This window comes from Lynx rufus, unplaced genomic scaffold (genome assembly GCF_022079265.1).
Source record: "Lynx rufus isolate CCGP_SWC_20201006 ecotype Redwood Valley unplaced genomic scaffold, mLynRuf1.p SCAF_8, whole genome shotgun sequence".
Lineage (NCBI taxonomy): Eukaryota > Metazoa > Chordata > Mammalia > Carnivora > Felidae > Lynx > Lynx rufus.
Window position 1 is genome coordinate 135,778,260 of NW_025814896.1, and position 17,030 is coordinate 135,795,289.

A 17,030-nucleotide genomic window follows, 5' to 3' on the forward strand; every position below is an offset into this window, starting at 1 on the left:
AAGACTCTGGACCGTGAGCTGGGTAGAAGGAAAGTGGGAATATCAAGATATTCACATTCTTATCCACAGTGTGTGAAAATGCCAATTCCTCCTATATTCATTAGATGGTACCAATCATTTTAAAAGCATGTTACCAACGTGACGAGCAAATGGATTTACCTTGCATTTCCCTGACTGCTCGTCAAAGTTGAGCCACCTTGAACTACTTATTGACCTTGCTTTATTTTCCTACGGCTTTCATATGTCTCCAATATTTTTCCAATTATTTTTTGTTTTATTTTATACTTTGTCGGGGCATCTGGGTGGCTCTGTCAGTTAAACAGCCGACTTCCGCCCAGCTCATGATCTCACGGTGCGTGAGTTCGAGCCCCGCATCAGGCTCTGTGCTGACAGCTCAGAACCTGGAGCCTGCTTCGGATTCTGTGTCTACCTCTCTTTGCCCCACCCCATTCAAGCTCTGTCTCTCTTTCTCTCCCCAAAATAAATAAGCATTAATTTTTTTTTATTTTATACTTTGTCTTGTAAAGTTATTTTTGGGAATTTAAGTATATTAGGGTTATCGATTCTTTGTCACCTATGTTACAAAGATTTTCTCTGTAAATTATTTTTTGACTGTTTGTAATGCTTTTACTTATACAAGTTTTAGATGTTAAAATATTAAATTGGTCATTATTCAGTAGCTTTCGGTTTTCTCATTTGTGTCTAGGAAAGCTTCCCTCACGAATGCTTTAAAAATAATCTCATATATTAATTATAATACTTCACTTCTTTAAATATTTTAATTTTTGGAATTTATTTCTGTATGGTGTAAAATAGGGATAAAACTTATTTTTTTCCCCAAATGCTTAGCCTATTTTCTCAACATCATTTATAGAAAAGCTGCATTTTTTTCTCATCTTTTTGCAATACCAAATGTGCTATAGATTAAATTCCATGCATTCTTGGATATCTTTATCAATCCTCTGTTCTGTTCTTCTGGGATTGCCATATTTTGTTATAATTTAGCTGCTTAGAATATTTTAATATCTGATAGGACAAATCCACCTCATTTGCGCATCTATTTCACATTGTTCTTGGCATCCTCACACATTTATTCTTCCATATAAATTTCATATTCAATTTGTCCAGTTCCCAAATAGATCTATGTTAAGACTATGACTAAAATTTCATTAGATTGAATTATTTGTTTTGGAGAATTGGTATTTTAATTAGGAATAAAGCCTGTCACTCTCAAGTCTTCTTTATATCATTCAATAAAATCTAGTTACTCTGTTGCATTTAATATTATATTTGTTATTTTTCCATTTAATTTATAACATTATTAAAAGAAACCTACTATATATGCTCTCTATCCTGCTATTTAGGGCAATTATATTCTTAGTGATAGTTATTTTAAGTGAATCTCTTTTATCTTGTAAACATATAACAATACCTGTGAATAAAGAAAATCTGTCTCCTGTTTCTGGTATTTTTGCCACAATTTCATTTTTTTTAATTCCACCACCTAACCCCTCTACCACCATTTTGAATCACTGGTATTCTCATATTTCCCCTTGATTTTAGTGGGATTTCTCTTAGCAATTCTCCATTTAACATCACCTTTGCTGTTGGTTTCTGACAAACACTCTTGCCATGGCCATATATTTTCCTTTTTGGAATTAGACTTTTCATTTAAAAACCAAAAATAAACAAACAAAAAAATAATGTCTGCTTTTACCTTTATTGCCTTGACTTTTTGGTTGGCTTTGTTTTCTAGCTGAAGAATCTGTTCCCATTTTCATTAATTCTTATGCACCCTCTTTAGGTTTATCTTCCTCTACTTGAACTTCACAGGTGACAGGGTCTTCTTCTGAGCCTCCTTTAACGTGGGTGCGTTGTTGAAGCGGGTGGGGGGGTCCTGCCAGCTGTCCCTTGAGAAGGCCTGGCCCTGCCTGCAAACGCCCTCGTTTCTCTCCCCAGACCTGGGGAAATCTTCCATCAAGCGAGACTCTATGTCAGAATCTTTCATTTTCCACAAAAAGAATGAGTTGTTTTCTCTCAGCTTGGTAGAGCATATTTATCTTCTTTCCGTCAATAACACAAAATGCCTGCCCTTCTGGTCCTCCCTAATGACAGCCATTTGGGCAGTCTGGCATGCTGTTCTTGTCACAAGCCCATCTGAGACAACTGGTACCCGAAAGGAATAATCTAAGAATTATGTTGACTATTCACTTTTCAAGATTCTCCAGGCTTTCCTCAAAACTCAGATTAGAAAAACAACTGCACGCCTGAGACAAACACATTTGCTCGATCCCAGCCCTTGTCCCAGCATGTACTGCCATCAGTCTTGGCACCAGAACTTTCTTTACAGGATTCCTAGGAGCTTATAATGTCCACTGGCTTTTACTGGAGGCCAGTGTAAGAAACAGACCCATGGAGTCTCCCTGTGTTCTTAAAGGATGATTAGTGAACACTTATTCTATGATAGTCTAAATCTCACATACATAAAGGTTTTACAGGACATAGTTCTCTAAGGACTTTGTGACTGGAAGTGATTTCTCCTATAAAATGGAATGCGTTTCTTAACTGAAGAATGAATGTTCTGTCGTTCATTGGATTGGATTATTTGCCAGGGTCCATACGAAGCTCGACCTTTGCTTCCTTCTTCACCTCTTACTTTGCTGTTCTCCTGTCTCTCCTTTCACTTAGCATGTCGTCTTGAAGAGTTTTAATCTTATTCTTTTCTTTACATTTTATTTAAATCCAAGTTAGTTAACATGTAGTGTAACCACGGTTTCAGGAGTAGAACCCAGTGATTCATCACTTACATACGACACCCAGGGCTCATCCCAACAAGTGCCCTCCTTAACGCCCATCCCCCATCTAGCCCATTCCCCCCCACCTCCCCTCCAGCAACCCTCAGCTTGTTCCCTGCATTTAAGAGTCTCTTAGAGTTTATCTCCCTCTCTGTTTTTCTCTTATTTTTCCTTCCCTTCCCCATGTTCATCTGTTGTGTTTCTCAAATTCCACATAGGAGTCAGATCATATGATAGTTCTCTTTCTCTGACTTATTTCGCGTAGCATAATACACTCTAGTTCCATCCTCGTTGTTGCAAATGGCAAGATTTCATTCCTTTTGATCGCCAGGTAATATTCCATTGTGTAATATATATATATATATATACACCACATCTTTATCCATTCATCAGTCGATAGACATTTGGGCTCTTTATTGTAAGCTGCCTTTGTGAAAATACATCAGGTATAATCAAGTCAGGTCATGCATAAATAAGGAATAAAAACAAGTAAAAGCAATTTCAAGATTTATAAAGAAAAGGAAAGGAAACTGGTGTATTTGCTTTTAGTTGCCTATCGTAACTGTGTGGGGGATTCCGATGCTTGGCAGACATGTGAAAAAGTCTTACAAGGCCTTCCTGTAAACAATGAATTTCTGAACCTGCACTCCATCTCTGTCTATGCATGGGAAGCTCAGGGGCTGATATAACTTTTGAATCCAAGAATGATATACCAGAAAGAAGACTAGAAGAAGGACTTTTTGTTCACCTGTTTTGATATTGCCATGCGGAGAGCTTCAAGACCAATTTGGAGATCTAGTCCAAAAGGCTGCCTAGCAGGGCTGAGGCTATGCTACACTCAGGAAGGTTGGAAGAAGGAAGCAACCCGTGTGACCTCAGAGCCATGCCACAATGTCATCACATCTTGGCCATCCTCTGGGCTCCCTCCTTCTGGGCCCTGAGGCAGGTCACAGGTTGAGCTGCTATGGCGAGGCTCAGGCAGGGCTCCAAATTGGCTGAAGGGTCTCTCATGGATTGTGAAGCTCTGTGCCTCTCCCCCTGGGAGGCCCTGGCACTGGGGAAAGAGTACGTTACCTTAGGCTCGTCACTTTGAAAAGAGAGTGCTTAATTCCAACAAATTCCTCCCACGAATCCCTTACCATGCAAGTCCTAACTGCTTTGACTTTGGCAACACATCCAGAGTTAGGGTTTCCAGGGCAATCCTGTGTTATTAAGGGTCCAGTAGGACCTCATCTTAACTAATTCTTCTGCAGGAGCCCTGCTTTCTAATAAGGTCACAGTCAGAAGTCATGGGGATTAAGACTTCAACACACAAATTTGGAGGTGGGGGCAGGGGGACACGATTCAACTCATAACAGTTTCTTGGCTTACTATAAACTTTAATACAAAAGATTACAAGGGGGTACCTGGGTGGCTCAGTTGGTTAAACGTCCGACTCTTGATTTCGGCTCAGGTCATGTTCTCAGAATGCATAGGTTGGAGCCCCTCGTCAGGTTGTGTGCTGACAGTGCAGAGCCTGCTTGGGATTCTGTCTCTCCCTCTTTCTCTGACCCTTCCCTTCTTTTGCTCTCTCTGTAAATATATAAGTATAAATGAGCTTTAAAAATATATAGAAGATTACAAGAAAATACAGGCAAAACAGTTTTTTTGGTCCTAATCTTAAAACACACACACACACACACACACACACACACACACAATGGGAAGTCTGTGCAATTTAAAAAAAAAAGTTTTTTGGCTCATTTCCTGTAAGGAAGATGCATTCATTCGTTCTGACCTGCTGTGGCTCACCAAAATTACACCTGCTTAAGGTACATCTCAGCAGACCCCTACTCAGCCTTGAGGACACACAATCCCAAATGAGTTCAAGTGAAAGATCTCCATTTTTCATATTCATAAACCTCATTTCTTTATTCCTGAGGTTCCATTTTTCACATGCAAGTATCAGAACACACGAAAGGACAGGTATTTTCTCCCTCTCCATTGCAGAAGTTTCAAAAAGGAGATTTACTTTGCATCTTTGACAGACATATCCATTAAAATACATCTTGCAAAAAGGGGTATTTTCTTTTTTTTCACACAAGGGTTCCATAAAGAAAGCAGGAACCCTAACTTACATGAAAAAAAAAAAACTATTTGAGGAATAGTCTTCTTAAAATTTATTTTATTTCAATGTTTATTTGAGAGAGAGAGAGAGAGATTGTGAGCAGGGGAGGGCCAGAAAGAGAGAGGGAGACACAGAATCTGAAGCAGGCTCCAGGCTCTGAGCCGTCAGCACAGAGCCCGATGCGGGACTCAAACCCATGAACTATAAGATCATGACCAGAGCCAAAGTTGGGTGCTTAACTGACTAAGCCACCCATGCACCCCAAGTCACAGTCTTATTGCCTTTCTTTTTTTTTTTTTAATTTTTTTTTCAACGTTTTTTATTTATTTTTGGGACAGAGAGAGACAGAGCATGAACGGGGGAGGGGCAGAGAGAGAGGGAGACACAGAATCAGAAACAGGCTCCAGGCTCTGAGCCATCAGCCCAGAGCCTGACGCGGGGCTCGAACTCACGGACTGCAAGATCGTGACCTGGCTGAAGTCGGACGCTTAACCGACTGCGCCACCCAGGCGCCCCAGTCTTATTGCCTTTCTTAAGATGTCACAAAAGTCAGTGTAGACGCAGCCAGCACCAAAAATTCAAGAACACTTTCAGTTCATAAAATATCATGGCCTCCAAAGTCTTCTGGTAAAAATATTAAGTCTATTCACTTCCATAGTAACTATAGTCTCAAATATATGCTTTAAAAATAAATCTCAGAGGGAAAGTCTCTTTTCATCAAAGTGTTTCGTATGTATCCATTTGAGGAGATGCAAATAATATTTATTACATGCCCCTCTGCAGATGGTAAATTCCATACAAAATGGTTAAATACCCCCAGCCCAGAAGAAGTGTACATTTTTGTGTGTTCAAACTTTGATAGATAATGTCCAAGCTTAGGGCTTAACCACCTACATGGGCTTCATAGAACTAAGTGGTCACTCTTACTGTGACCACACTCATACTCCAAGGAACACTTTGACTGTACTTAAAACACAGAACAGAAAACAAAACAAACAAACAAAAAAACCACTCAAGAAGTTTTTAGGTCTAAAGTCTGCAGAGGGGGGCACCTGGGTGGCTCAGTCGGTTGAGCATCCGACTTCGGCTCAGGTCATGATCTCACAGCTCGTGAGTTCGAGCCCCGCGTTGGGCTTTGTGCTGATGGCTCAGAGCCTGGAGCCTGCTTCGGATTCTGTGTCTCCTCTTCTCTCTGCCCCTAACCCACTCGCATTCAGTCTCTGTCTCTCTCAAAAATAAATAAACATTAAAAAAAAAAAAGTCTGCAGAGGAAGGGACGAGGAGACGAGGTGTTGAGCCTGCCTCTGCGGGGCCTTCCAGCTGCGAGCATTCGATTTTTGCACTTGTCTTCTCTGAGCCGCTTCTCCAAAAGAGAAACAGACGCAATGGATCATGTTCAAGGCCAGTCCAGGTTCACAGTTAGTTACATAGTGAGGCCGGGTCTGATTTTTAACTCGTGCTCAGATTTTTTCCTTTAACAGCACACCGTTTTCTTATGCTTGTCATATATTAAGCCAAAACGTTAAGAATGAACTTCAACAACGTTCTGTGTAGCTTGCTGATTCATTTCAAGGGAAACAGGGCACGGGTGTTTCTTATACCTACGACATTAGAGCTTATGAGGAATTACATTTTCAAAGTGACTTTTCCATTCTATTTTTCTCCTGAAGATGTGAATGACAGCTTCAAACGGCTAAGGAACACCCTGCCCAGGCAGGTTTGTCTAGGGACAAAATCCCTTCAGATGCCTCATCTTGTAAACATCTCGGAAAGCAAATCTTATCGCCAGTCAAAAGTAATGTGTCCAAAGGGTGCCGTGATTGCCTTAAATTCTCGGTCAGCAGTGTTCTCCTCTCTGCCGCTTTCCCTCCGGTCACCTGGAATCACACTCCACGGGAAAGAGGCTGGCAGTTCTCCTCTCTCAGTATTACCAAATAGGTAGCTTTGGAATCAGTTTCCTTGCTGGAGTATCACAAAAACAGCCCAGACTGATAAATCTTCTAAGTTCATCTCCGAACAGATAGCTCAGCACTTTGCCTGGCATTTGAACTCCTCATTACTGGCTTAAAGATAGGAGGATCAGGGAAAAAGGAAACACATTCAGAAGGGCAGAACCTGATAAGACAGCACGGGGTGGGGGGTGGAGTCAAAACTGGAAGGGTCAGAACAATAGCCCCTACGCCCTGCATCACCGCGTCATAACCTCAAGAGGGAAATGCAACGGTTTCTCTGGGAACTGGGGACAATCCCCCCACCCCCCCAAAACCGGGGGATCCCAACGGGAAAGTGAGTCCAATCAGCATCTCTGCCCCATTTCCAAGTTCTGCCTGACTGTAACAGTCTTCATTTTACAGTCTACAAATAGTAGGTTCTAAAGAAATGTTGGAGGAAGGGAAGCGTGAATGGAAATTCATACATGAATTAATAGTTTGAGACGCTCGGAGGTTGATTTCTAGTAATTTTGCAACAGCGTGCGAAAAGAATACACATAAAATCCTCTTTAAATAAAATGTATTGGAAAGAAATTAAAGCACTAGTGAATATAAGGGAAGCTGAACGATTCTATGGATTCCATTTGTCTTTCAATCCATTTTGCCCTCTATACGAAATGTGACATGAAGACATCTGCCAATATTTTAAAGGCTTCTGCTGGTGCCTGAATTATATTTTTAAATTAGACCCTAAAGCTGCATTCTAATGCATTACTTTCATTTACTAAAGTATGCATACAGTCTCACTCTGTTCCCAGGGCAATCTTTATTTAATCAGTCTGAGAGTGGCGCAGACCATTTCCATCTCCACATGAATCTCCGCCAGATCCTGCTGACTTCTACATTTCACCTTTCTGGCGATACATGGCCTCCTCGAAGGAAAAGAAAATAGATATAGAATTGAATAGAAGATGGGGAGAGTAGAAGAAAAATCCCTTTCAATAATCAGTGAAATGTATGCAAATCTGACTCCTTGCATCTGACACGATGCGTGTCATAGGAAATGCCACAATCAACAATGTTAGCCTTCCTATGTAAAGTTCCACACAGCATTGATATGTTTGACAAAAAAAAAAAAAAAAAATTGGAAGGTCAAGGGTAAAGAAATCAATCCACTATTGATTATTTTTAGAAAGGAGAAGGGATTCTGTAGGCTCTAATGGCAATAGGGGTAGTGACAGTGGAATTTCCCCTTGAACTTACTTTAAACAAAAACTAGTTGGTTCAGATCTTGGCTTTGGTGTGTAGGTAGAATACAGCTGGAGGTCTGGAAAGAGACTGGAAACTCCGAAAGGGAGAAATGCAGCCTCCAGGGGGAAAGAGTCATGAAGTGGTGGCTGTGAACTCAGGAGGGCTCTGCTACCTTCCCAGTAGACGTTAATTGTTCATCCTGCCCCCTGGCAGAACTGGATTCGTGTCTGAAGGCAACTGTCAACTGTGAGACCCTGGAAATGAGTGGATGTTCACTGTCAGTTCCCCCATCTGTAAACTCTGTATAAAAGTGGAGACCCGATCTCCATCCTAGGCTTTTGTAAGGATTCGATGAAATAGTGATTCAAAGCCCGTGACAGGGCCATTAGATATTCGGTGTTGGATCAATGTCAGACCCTGACTTGAGATATTCTTGGGTACACTGACGTGAGAAACTACCCTAGTTCTCTGGGGTTTAGCACAACAGGTGTTTGCTTCTTAGTCATGCCATATGTGCTAAAAGGTTGGTGGGGTTTAGAGAGGGAAAGACGAGACTCCACCATTTGGAACCGTCCTTAGTCATTGCGGTAGACTGAAGAAACACGAGAGGAACGAGTCAGAGCTTTCTACTGTCTCAGGCCAGAAATGACGCACATCGCCCTTGCTCACATTTTATGGGTAACATATAGTCATCTGGCCCTGCCTAACAGCCAGGCAATCAAGACATGTTGAGGAGGAAGAAGGAATTTTGGTGAGCATCCTCTCAGCCATCAGTGACTTTCCTCCAACGAGCTCTCCCGTGCATATGCCTCACACACGCACAAATTAAAGGTTGCCTTAAAACCCAAATTGAAGTACGTGCAATATAATATATAAAAGTTTTCATAATTTAGACCTCACTGGCACATCACCACATACCTGTTCTTCATCAGAGAGTGAATTTTTTAAATTTTTTTTAACATTTATTTATTTTTGAGACAGAGAGAGAGAGAGAGCATGAACAGGGGAGGGTCAGAGAAAGAGGGAGACACAGAATCTGAAACAGGCTCCAGGCTCTGAGCTGTCAGCACAGAGCCCAACACGGGGCTTGAACTCATGGACCGCGAGATCATGACCTGAGCTGAAGTCGGACGCTTAACCAACTGAGCCACTCGGGCACCCCCGTCAGAGAGTGAATTTGACAGCACTGTGTTGCCATAATTTCAGCCCAAAGTAAGGAAATACCAGCTCTCCCCACCCCACCTACAACACACCCTAATGGTTAGCTACTTTGGCGGCTCGGTGGATATGAACCATCTGATTTCCGTTAGGTTTTCTGAAGATAGGAAAATCACCCTCGTGCTTCCTTTGCCAATTTTCGGTATTCCAAGGGTGGAAGGGACCCTGGGTTGGGAAGCACGACACTAATTATGTGAGTGTCAGGCCAGCTGCCTGGCATGGGTGACCCACTCCTCTGACTCAGTCTGACCTCCGCATCTGTAAAAGAAAGTGTCTGTAAATACTCTCTAGGGACCCTTCAACCTCTAGTAGCAAACCATTCTCCAGTAATTTTCAATAAGCATTTCTGCCTGGGATATTTGATGCTGGTGGAGTTTCTTCTGCATTCCACCAAAGGGGTTCGATTCCATAGGGACGCAGGTGATTGTTACCTACTTCTTACCAGATTCACCACCTCTCTTGATACGCACAGTGGGTCATGCAGGGAGCGTGTTGAGGGAACGGCGTTCACAAATTCCTTCAAAAGCACTTTTCCATACTACCGGCACAAACACTGCTTTCTTTGCCTTTTCATCTACTTGCATATTTGAAGTCATGTTTTGGTTTCCTTTTAAGACGCTTTTCTTTAACAAAAATTCATGTCGGGGTGCCTGAGTGGCTCAGTTAAGCGCCTGACTCGATTTTGGCTCAGGTCATGATCTCCTGGCTTGTGAGTTTGAGACCTGCCTTGGGCTCTGCCCTGACAGCATGGAACCTGCTTGGGATTCTCTCTCTCTCTCTCTCTCTCTCTCTCTCTCTCTTTGTCTTTCTCTCCCTCTCAAAAATAAAATAAACTTAAAATAAATGAATAAATAAATATTCATGTTTTAAATGTTGTCTGATTATCATAAGAGGGTATCATTCCATTTGCCCAAGGAATTTGGAGCATGCATTTTATTCAACCAATATTTCCTGAGATTCCACTGTCTTAGGCCTCCTGTTAATATCAGGACACAGAGGTAAAGAATAAAATCTTTTCCTCAAGGGGGACTCTGAGAAAGAAAAATCGGTAAAAGATAATTACTATATAACATGATAAATATGAAGATAGGAGGAAGAAGGGAGCGATATGTGTTCTTTGAAAACAGGAAATTTTATGATACCCTGGAGCATAGACGCTGTGGTTTATCAGCTTTCAGAGTGAAGGAATACAATATGACAATTAATTCCCCATCATCCCCTTCTACTCTAGCCAATCATGTCATTGACACTTGACCACATTTCAAGGCATGAAAAGGAATCTCTCAGTGATTAACCCATTCACCTTAAAATCACTAGAAAGCAGATTTGTGAGATATTTAGCGTAAAATATGTGCCACTAATGCTAATTTTCCCAAGAATAACTCAGAGATCTTGACTTTCAAATTGCCTTTTCTCTCTTCGCTAATGTATGCATTTTTCTTCCTGATCTCACCATTCCCGATTCGGCAGTTATTTCTTCATTCTATTACTCTTGATTTCCCTGCATAGTCTTATAGTCCCTCTTCTTCCTTAGATGACCTTTTAAAGGCTCTCCTTAGATCACCTTGTATTCTAGATATCACCCACATATTCTAAATGAATTTTACCCTGATATTTCAAAGAAGCATGAGTCAAAGTTAGGAGGCATTTCTCTGCTTGCTATGAGCTTTCTAAAACCCAAATTCAGTTATTAGGGGCAGGGACTATTGCACCAGACATAATACGCATCCCTGGAATGTCGATCCAGGTGCCAGAAAATTGCAGGCCAGTAGGAAAATGGTGTAATCTGTGATTCCATCTGGCCCATGAATTTCCAGTGGCCTTGCTTATAGATTGTCAGAACTGTTCATTAAGTTTGTTGTGAAACCAAAGGCTTAATATCTGTAATTTAGAGGGTTCAATAGGCAGTTAAATTGAGTGAAACTATTTTTGAATGACTACTCTAGTTTCAGAGAAATAGCCGACATTGCAGCTCAGAAGACTACATTTGAGGCAGCACCAGGAATTTAAAATTATTTATAGGCCCCTTTAGAAAAGGGCTTTGCTCTGCTAACTTGAGAAACTTTTTTTTTCTTCTTCTTTCTTCTTTCTTTCTTTCTTTCTTTTTCTTTTTTTTTTTTTAACAAAAGCTTGAGTGCTGACAAAAGGAAACATTTCCAATGCAGATAGGTTATCAGTCACAACCACATAACTTTAACACCAGCTCAAATGGGGCAAAGGTTGATTGTGTTTTCTGTTTGTGTCTTTGTCTGATCTGTGGTTATGTTCGCAGGCACGCAACTAGTGAAGATGTCTTTGCACGTAATGTATGTGCTGAAGGGGGACTGTGATGTGATGAATGAGTGGCAAAAATGAATTCCTTATTGAAGTCCTTTGATGCCAGCCATTTATAAGCAATCCCTGAGACATTTTACGCATAATGGGGATAGTTATCCATTCCTCAAATGAGAGAAGGTTCCTGAACTCAAAATGTGGCACCAATAGCCGATGGAAATACGACATGCTCTGGTGACATGAAAAGATAATGCATGGGACACCTGAGTGGCTCAGTTAAGTGTCTGGCTCTTGATTTTGGCTCAGATCATGATCTCAGTTTGTGGGATGGAGCCCCATGTCAGGTTCTGCACTGACAGTGAGGAGCCTGCTTGGGGTTCTCTCTCTCTCTCTCTCTCTCTCTCTCTCTCCCTGCCCCTCCCCTGCTTGCAAGCATGCACTCTCTCTCTCTCTCTCTCCTCCTCTCAAAATAAATAAACATTACATTAAACATTACACAAAAAAAGAACAGGGATGCCTGGGTGGCTCAGTTGGCTAAGCATCCAACTCTTGAGATCAGCTCAGGTCACAATCCCATTGTTCACAAGTCCAATCCCCGCATACGTCGTCCCTGTGCTGACAGTGCAGAGCTTGCTTGGAATTCTCTTTCTCCCTCTTTTCCTGCCCCTCCCCCACTCACCTTTTCTCTCTCTCTATCTCGAAAGAAAGAAATTGAAAAAGAAATTTAAAAAAGAAGGAAGAAAAGATGTAGACATCAGAGGGATGGCTAAAACCAGGTGGGCATCAACATGTGCCCTCTCGAGATACAAGCCTGAAGAGAGCAGCAGGGTCTCCTGAGTACTGGGGTCACCAGCCCAACTTTCAAAGGGTTTCCAGAGAAGCACGGGAAGGCACAGGGTCACTGGGAACTCATTTTTTTTAAGGGCTAGATAAATTTTTATCTACCAATACTAGGAAGATTCTGATGTTGGTTGGCAGAGATTGCTAGTTCCCTCTCCAAAATCCGACTCCCCTTTTTCCTCCCAGACCCAACACTGAGTTTCTTCAGAATAGCCAAGATAAAAGCATTAAAAAATATGCCAGGATAAAAGTGTAAACAAGCTGCATTTCACCGCTCTTTCAGTTTGGGGACACACTTCATGCGAAGGAGATGTAAATTGTGAGTTGGCTGGGAATTTCTGGGAAAGTTTTGCTTTCCTGGAATAGACACCCCCCCCCCTTTTTTTTTTCTGTTACTTTCATCATCTTCCTTCCTGGCATGAGGGCATGAGCTGGAGAGAGAGCATTTCTTTTGTGATCAAGAGGCAATCGGCAAGATGAAAACCACACACATGATGATAGAGCAGAAAGCAAGAAGGGACCTAGGGCATCAATAATGTTGTAGACTTTCTATTATGAAAGCAAAATGTAAACCCACACCGCTAATTGCACTGTTGAGAGCTTCAGTTAGGTCTCAGATGCAAATGCGTTCTTGGGGATTATAAGAATATGCATTTTCCATGGAACACTTCCAGCACATAATGCAAGTAAACAAGCAAATAAATAAAATGAAAGCAAAACACAACCCTAACCGAAACTGCTCAATATGTCAAAGAGTAAATAATCATTTTTGATAAGTGAAGAGATATAAATTAGTGTTTAAACTATAATTACAAAGGAGTACTGTTCCATGATTTTCTTCATTCTGATGTGTTAAATTTTGACCAGACATTGCTGTTTGGTAAATAATAATGGAAATGAGGAAATGAATTTAAACGCTGTCCCGCAATGAATGCTTCTTTGCAGTTGTGTAAGAAAATGAGCCTTGGGATATTTTCATATTTTTTAAACACTCATACAATTTTCCCTTTGCATGCTTTTCACTGATGCCTGCAGTTTTAGAAATCATTGTCAATAATTATCTTGATCACTCAATTTTATTAGGTCCCAACCCATCACTTCCCCATGGGGTTTTCTTTAATTCCTACCCATCACTCAAAAGACTGACTTAAAAGACACAAGTAGAGTCATTAAAAATGCTCTTCCCGAGCAAGGCACGGTCTCAAAATTTCTGTGAAGGTTTCACACACTGGTTGGGGTACCAGGACACTTACAAATGAAAAAATAAATAAATAAGCTCATAATTCACCAGCCCATGCTAAAAGTGCGCTATTAATGACAAGATTTGAAAGCAATGAAACATTTCTGTGGGTGAGCAAGGCTTTTTGCTAAAGGAGTATTTGAACAAGGCTTGTGGGGGGTGAGGGGTGTAACTGAATGGAAGAAACAGTTTTCTAGGCAGAAGGAAGTGGTGTAAGCAAAGAGAGGACTAGAAGGTACATGTGGGACAGGAATGGATCTTCACAAATCACCTTTTTGGCTGGAGTACAGCAAGAGTAGAGGAAACAAGTAGAGAGGTTAGAAGAGTCTTTTGCGGGGACACAGATTCTCATGGGCCCCAGATAGTGTACTTAGAAAGGACTGTGTCCTGTAAGTGATGAGGAGCCTAAGCCTGTAGGAGATTGCCTCAGATCTGACAAACCCTTAACTTGGCTTTCATCATCCGTGGCAGTAATTTATGTTTAACTAAAATAAACAGTGCCATAATGATATCACCATCTTATAGACACCTAGGGAGGGTGTCTGGGGAGACCACGTTGGGAAGACCAATGGTGTGCTCTTTCTCCTTCCAGCCAGGGTGGTATCACAAAGGTCTAATCTGGAAAATAAAATCTTATTCTCATCGAGGGGTAAAGAAGAGGTCCTCCCACTGGATGTCAACCAAGGCTGAGTGACAACCTGGACTTCCATGTTCACCTCACAGTGATGAGGCAACACCCCCTTCACCAACCAGAATTCCATAAAGCAAGGCCTGCTAAAACCTAAGATTTAAGTAAGATCCAGAAACTTAAACGATAATGCCCCCAAATGGCCAGGCTTCAATAGGAAATCATTTGCCATGCCAAGAGCCAGGAAGATCTCAAGTTGAATGAGAAAAGACAATCATAAGACACAAAAACCAGGAAGATGCAGATATTAAAATTATCGGAAAAGCATTTCAAAGCAACGATGATAAAAATGCTTCACTGAGCAATTATGAATGCAGTTGAAACAAATTCAAATATGGAAAATGTCAACAAAGACATAGGTAAAGAAGAGCTAAGTAGAAATTGTATTACAAACAGCATACCAGGGAGGGCGGAGGAGTCAGTGATCTTGAAGATGGGCAACACAAGTTACCCAAATCTATACACGAAGATCAATCATTTATAGAATGGAAAGAGTATTCAAAGACATAGTGGCTGAAAAATTCCCAAATATAGAAATGAACGTAAACCTACAGTGGCAAGAATCAGAACAACCCACCATAGGATAAACCCAAAGAAATCTACAACAAGGCACAAAGTCATTCAACCTCTGGAAACTGAAGACGATGAAAAAGAAAATCTTCAAAAGCCACAAGAGAGAAATGATCCATGACCGGCAGGATAAGCAAGTCCAGTGAAAGTGGACTTCTCAGCATAAATCATGGAAGCTAGGAGGATGCAGCACAGCATTTTTATTTATTTTTTTTTCTTTTTTTTTTTTTTTTTAATTTTTTTTTTTCAACGTTTATTTATTTTTGGGACAGAGAGAGACAGAGCATGAACGGGGGAGGGGCAGAGAGAGAGGGAGACACAGAATCGGAAACAGGCTCCAGGCTCTGAGCCATCAGCCCAGAGCCCGACGCGGGGCTCGAACTCGTGGACCGCGAGATCGTGACCTGGCTGAAGTCGGACGCTTAACCGACTGCGCCACCCAGGCGCCCCAGCACAGCATTTTTAAAGGCCTAAAAGAAAAGAACCGTCAGCTCAGAATTCCATATCCAATGAAAATAGCCTTCAAAAAATGAAGAGAAAACGAAGACACGCTCATATAAAGGAAATTCATCTACTCCAAAACGAGTGACTCCAGATAATTCTCTAACAAATAGAAAGCATGTGATAAAAGGAATTAGCTGGCAGCCTGAGGAAGGAAGAACATAGGAAGACCAGAAAGAAGGGCAAATGCGATAGAATTCTCTTCTCCTCCGGAATTTTCTAAATTACGTATGAAAATTGAAGTGATGCATGGAAATATTTAAGATAATATTATAAAAGGGAAGTAGTAAATAGAGTTTAAGGGAGGTAAGAATTCTATACTTCGATCTCTACTTTGTTCTATACGTTGCTAAAATGTTAGCACTAGTAGCCTGTTGTAAGTCAGATACGTGGCTATACTTAGGGTGACCATTAGAAACACTACACAAGGGACGCCTGGGTGGCTCAATAGGTCAAGCATCTGACTTTGGCTCAGGTCATGATCTCACAGTTTGTGGGTTCCAGCCCCACTTCGGGCTCTGTGCTGACAGCTCGGAGCCTGGAGCCTGCTTCGGATTCTGTTTCCACCTCTCTCTCTGTCCCTCCCCTGTTCACTCTCTGTCGCTCTCTCAAAAATAAATAAACATATTTCATTTTTTCTCATTGCCACGTAGTATTCCATTGTGTATATAAACCACAATTTCTTTATCCATTCATCAGTTGATGGAACTGGAGAGTGTGATGCTAAGTGAAATAAGCCATACAGAGAAAGACAGATACCATATGGTTTCACTCTTATGTGGATCCTGAGAAACTTAACAGGAACCCATGGGGGAGGGGAAGGAAAAAAAAAAAAGAGGTTAGAGTGGGAGAGAGCCAAAGCATAAGAGACTGTTAAAAACTGAGAACAAACTGAGGGTTGATGGGGGGTGGGAGGGAGGGGAGGGTGGGTGATGGGTATTGAGGAGGGCACCTTTTGGGATGAGCACTGGGTGTTGTATGGAAACCAATTTGACAATAAATTTCATATAAAAAAAAAAAGAAAAAAAAATAAAAAGGACAATAGCTAACAAAAATAAATAAATAAATAAATAAATAAACATTAAAAAAAAACTACACAAATTTATATATGCTCAAAAATGCTACAAGTTAAAATGGAATTCTCAAATATGTCCAACTAATTCAGTGGAAGGCAGAAAAAATTAGAAAAATGAGTTGTAAAAACAGAGAGAACAAACAACAAAACAAAAAGAATCAAAAATCAATTACAGTAGTAAATGTAAATGGTTTGAATATGCTAATTAAAATACAGACAATGGCAAACCACACAACAAAAACCCTGGCTCAACAATATCCTAGCTATAAAAACTCACTTCAAATGTAATGATGCTGGTATGTTGAACGTAAAAGGATGAAAAAAGATATACCAGGCAAATATTAATTGTAAGAAATCAGAAATGGTTATATTAATATCAGATAAAATAGACATTAAAGCAAATTATCAAGTATAGAGACAGATATTCTGTAACAAATAAAGTCGTATGAAATGTATGCTCATGTTCCCCCCCCCCAAATTTATATGTTGAAACCCTTATCTCCAAAGTAGTGGTGTTAGAAGGTGGGGTTTTTGAGAAGT